General features: G+C 38.6%; 2 pseudogenes; one reads left to right on the top strand and one right to left on the bottom strand.

Annotated features, from left to right (window-relative positions):
* Positions 1–2143: 2143 nt before the first annotated feature.
* Positions 2144–2638, bottom strand: LOC143547687 (pathogenesis-related protein PR-1 type pseudogene; annotated as a pseudogene).
* Positions 2639–2908: 270 nt separating this feature from the next.
* Positions 2909–4384, top strand: LOC143547688 (NADH-ubiquinone oxidoreductase chain 2-like; annotated as a pseudogene).
* Positions 4385–5242: the final 858 nt, after the last annotated feature.

The following is a 5242-nucleotide window of genomic DNA, read 5'->3' on the forward strand; positions in this document are numbered from 1 at the left end:
CAATCTTGTATTGTCGAATGACTTTATCCAAGAGTTTAAAAATATTTCTACCCGTGTGCGGGTAATCAAACAATTGAAACGCAACGGTTCGTTTCATCATTTGCCACGACCGGGGGTCAACCCAATGAGCCGTCACACAAATGTATGAGTCGGGCGAACCATTAGGTACCGACCACACATCCGTGGTTAAGTTCACACCAGTTTGTAAGTTTGAAAAGTATGAAATTAGTTCGGATTTAGCGTTTTTCCATGCTTTAAGCATATCTCTTCTAAGGGTCGAACGACTTACGTGTTGGTAGCGTGGTTGAACATACGTTTGCATCATCTGCGTGAATTGAGGGTTGTCGAAGTGGTTGAAAGGAAGTGATTGTTGAATCACAAAGTTGCCAAACTGTTGACGTACCGCTTCAAGGTCGTACGTAAACACCGTTCCTTGATTCGTCATCTCCGGCTGCGAACTACTTCCGGATTCGTCCTTCAAGACCTTGCAAGAGGGCTTTTCTACATGAGCTCTTAAACTGGAGTTTGCTTCTTTGTTATAAAACTTCAAACAATGTTTGCATCTAGCTTTTTGGGTTCCGTTAGACATTTCGCATAGGTCGAAATGTTGCCAAATATCTTGGTTTCGTTTCGTGGGGATGACCCGAACGACGGTTTCTCCCGTGTTCGAGGCACCCATGTTGACCGATGAAGCAGCACTTTGGGAGGCCATGATAATCGACTACGAATTAAGAGTGGTATACTCGAGTATGAAATAAACGACTACGAAAGAAGAGCGTTTGGAGTTGTATAATCGCGTATGAAATAAACGTTTAGAGCTTTTGGAGTTGTATAATCAAGTGTGATCTAACCAATACCCAACCTAAACTATATATAGATGTTTGTGGGGGTAAAATGGTAAAAAAACCAAAAAAAAACGGCTAAAAAACGGTCAAAAACACAAAAAAAACGGCTATAAGGCCGTTTGGTAACGTTCGAAAACCGGTTAAACCGGTTAACCGGTTATTAAAAAACCGGTTAACCGGTTTTTTTTATAACGGTAATAACCGGTTATTTTAAAAACCGGTTAACCGGTTTTTTAATAACCGGTTATTAAAAAAACCGGTTTTTTTTATAACCGGTTATAAAACCGGTTTTGGGTCCAAAACTTATAACCGATACGTAAACCGGTTACGTAAACCGGTCAAACCGGTTTTTAAAAAAACCGGTTTTTAAAAAACCGGTTTTCGGTTAAACCGGCCAAACCGGTTCCGTAACCGGTTTTTTTGACCACCTCTAGGTACCGGTACCGATACCGAAATATTCGGTTCGGTACCGGTACGGTACCGGTACCGAGGGTAAAAAATCGGGAAATACCGGTACCGTACCGTACCGGTACCGTTACCGTACCGATCCCGAAACTTAAAACCATGGTACCAAATCGGTACCGATTTCGGGATCGGTACCGGTACCAATCGATACCGGTACCGATTTTGCTCATCCCTAAAGTTACCGCCTCAATGCCCGTGAACAACAAGATTTAGGTTTTACTATAGCTCGTGTTTTAACGACTGAATTTATGTCTTTTTTAATATTTTGTTTTTTATTTATTATAATGACGAAATTAGTTTTTGGATTTTAACATTGGGGTTATACCATCATTGTTTATATCTTAACGAATGTAGCCAATATTGACCAAACTCACGTCGACTCATTGTCACAATTCTCGGGTTTTACCAACGCTTGTTTACCAACGTCAAAGTTTTTCCGACCGAATAAATATGTTAAACTTTTATTATAATACACCATACGAGTCTTGCTATTTTTTAAATTTTAATTATGTTAATTTTATGAATTTATTTTTCGGTTTAGTTTCGTTACCATAAAGAACAAAGTCAATACTAACCAAACTCGCATTAACTCCTGCCACCACGCCCGAATTTTATCGACAAATTTCGCCGCAGGCAAATCACTAGCTCAATCCAACACATGTATACGATATAAAATATAATTGACCATTATATACTATTGCCACTTTTATTTTTTATGATTAAAAAATATTGTTTGATGTCACTAGCAAAACATCATTATTATACACATATATAGATCTGCATATTCGATCGGTACCATTTGTCATAATATGATTTTGTTAAAATTTATTTATCTAGCTTGGTGGTTGCCAATAATCGCAAATCACATAATATGCGGGCTTAATATTCGCACATTTAACCCTTCCACACCCAATTTGGATGCCCTCTTTAGCAATCACTTGAAGATAATGCCCACATTCTTTTCCAGGTGCGCATGTTTTTGACACCGGGTTGTAAAAAGCTTTTTCAGAGGACCACATTATTACTGCATCCTTAGCCGTACCACCCATTGCAACATTCTCAGCATATCCTTTATCACCCATCGAGTGAACCATTGCACAATCAGCTTTTCTTTTATCTGCGAAGTTTTGTGCATATTTAGCAATAGTAGCATTCCATGTTACAGGACCCAAACCATGCCCTTTTCGAACATCATTGTGGGCATTCACAAAATCTTCTGGCTTACTAGTTGCATTGCCATCATCTACTGGTGTATTTTGGGTAGTAATGAAATGTAAAATTGATATGAATACGACATAAACAACTAACAGGTAATGTTGGAATCCCATATTGTTTAAAAATACTTTAGGTCTATGTTAGAATCTAATGAACTATATGAAAGATACATATAGGGAGAAACTTGTGTTAGGAAGCAAAACAATGCAAATTTTTTCGTCAACTCAAAATTTAGGTAGAATATCCACCATACCTAAAAAAACCTAAATGTAGCATACAAGTGAAATTTTCATTGGTTGTAATATGGTTTTATGTTTTATTTTGTTTTAAAGTCTATCGGCTTTAGAACCCGTGTGATACAGGGGATGCTTTTATTCCAGCCAATGAAGCTCTGTCTAATCTAATAGGGGTCCGGCTCAATTCAGCCATTATACCTATTAAGTAGAATCCGGGTGAACTCGGACCAGCGAAACAAAGTTTAGACTCTCGTGATTAGACTATAAAATCTCTATTTTTGCTTTTATTTCACGACTTTTTATCTATGGGTTTTTTTTGGAGCTACATTGCTACAAATCTTCTTGTTATGTAGCATTGCTTCTATGATCATAGGAGCGCTGACCATCATGGCCCAAACGAAAGTCAAAAGACTTATAACTCATAGTTCAATTGAACATGTAGCTAATATTCGTACTTGTTTTTCATATGGAACCATAAAAGAATTTAATCACTACTAACCGGTATCTTTATTTATGCATCAATGACAATAGACATGTTTCCATAGTTTCAACATTATGGCGAGGCCTTGTAAAATATATATTGGATTTGGGCGCTCTAGCCAAAACTAATTCAATTTCGGCTATTACCTTCTCCATTACTATATTTTCCTGCACAGGAATACCCCCGTTAGCCAGTATTTGTAGCAAAATTTATTTGTTCTTCGCAGCTTTGGGTTGTGGGGCTTACTTCCTAGCCCTGTTGGGGGTAGTGACTAGCGTTACAGGTTTTTGGGAGGCCGAAAGTTGCCACGAGTAAGTCAATTTGGGGGACCGAAGGCTTCTCTCTGTGGATCGGGCACGTATCTTACCAAATTAGTTGCGACAGGGATGGGAATGCATGCTACGAGAATAGGGCTGAGTATAATACATCAACCGTCTACTCAATTTCCTTGCACGGTCCATAATCACTACACGAGATGAACCTTGGTTTGGTGAATTGCAGTCGGCCTTAGGTGTAATAGGACTCCCAGTTACTATACGCGATTGTATACTATGGTGCTCCTTGCTGGTTGTTGGAAAGACACGAGCTTGGTCGGGTCTCAATTCACAAAGAGAAAGGGCCCAAAAGTCTAAATAGAGTGTTAAAAATTTCCCATCTCGTTGGGGGGGGGGGGGGAAACAAATTAACATCTCGATGTGATACAACCTTTTCTATTTTAGTTGGAAAAGAACGAAGAAGTCTATCCGAACTGTAAACATGAAGAACAAGAAGAGAACAAAGTGACAATGGCGCGCGAAGTGCATACGAAATGGGAACAGAGAAAAGGAAGTTTGGAGGATAAGCAACCGAGATCATGCCCTTCGTTTTCTGGGCCCAAAGTAGTACAATCTTTCCTAGCCAAATTAAGGATTTGGGTCTTCTTATTATGCTACTTCACTAGAATAATCCCTTCTTTAGTCATACTTATAATAAGAAAGATAGATACATCTATCTTATCCGATTTCTATTTGCATATCCAAAATAGAATCTATATCATTCAATGTTTGATTCAAAGAACCGAGCTTAGCCCCCCTCCTCTCATGAAAGGGCTTTGCTACAATGGATGGCAGAGGGTCAGTAGTAATCGAAGCACTGTAGCTTAGATAATAGGGCTTAACTCCTTACTATTTATCCTCATTTAAAAGCAGGCTAACGGGGCCTTACTTATTCAGGGAGGAGAGTGGATCCTCAAGAAGAATTGTTGAAAGGAAACTCTATGGCCCATTTTCATTCTCTACAGGCTTCTAAACCTTTCTTCAACATTTTTGACAAGGAGCGAGGCCACGATTGAAGAGATCAAACACGGGAATAAGAAGTAATTCAATTACCTTTTTTAGCGTTCTTATAGAGGGGGATGGAGAAAGTGTATAAAATATCTCACATTTCTCATCGAACCAATACATGAAAAGAATCATATTGAAAATGCTTCTTAGAGCCATGTATTGTAAGTGATCTGAACCACCTATCTGAAGCAAGCCCCCATTGAGACAAGTGAAGTTGATGAGCTGTATGATGGCCAACTATCTTCTGCGGTTTAGAGAGGACTCAGCTGTTGTAAAATTTGGGATTTTTCGTAATTGTATTTGTTTGCGTTTACCCGACTCGGGAATGTAATCTGAATATTTTATCTTATTGAAATCTTGCATTTTTTAGTATTTAACTTAGTTTAACTTATTTTATATCCTCATAACTTTTAAACTCGTCAAACAACTCTTAAAAACTCTCAAAATCGCTTATTTTGGCTTAAAAACACATTTAAAGAAGCACATGGGCTGTTTTCATCAAAAATGAAGTGAGATAGATCACCCATCACGCCGCGCCACGCATGGGATGTGTTCACGTGGGCCGCGCCGCGTGGAGCTCAGGTTTTCACAAGATTTGGTTTTATTCGTTCAATGCTAAGTCATGCCTATTTTGACCCAAATCTCAAAAATTAAGGTCCAGGTTAAGTCATATAATGT

This window comes from Bidens hawaiensis, unplaced genomic scaffold (genome assembly GCF_021521415.1).
Source record: "Bidens hawaiensis isolate Kalapana, Puna unplaced genomic scaffold, B.hawaiensis_p1.1 tig00014775_1, whole genome shotgun sequence".
Classification (NCBI taxonomy): Eukaryota; Viridiplantae; Streptophyta; class Magnoliopsida; order Asterales; family Asteraceae; genus Bidens; species Bidens hawaiensis.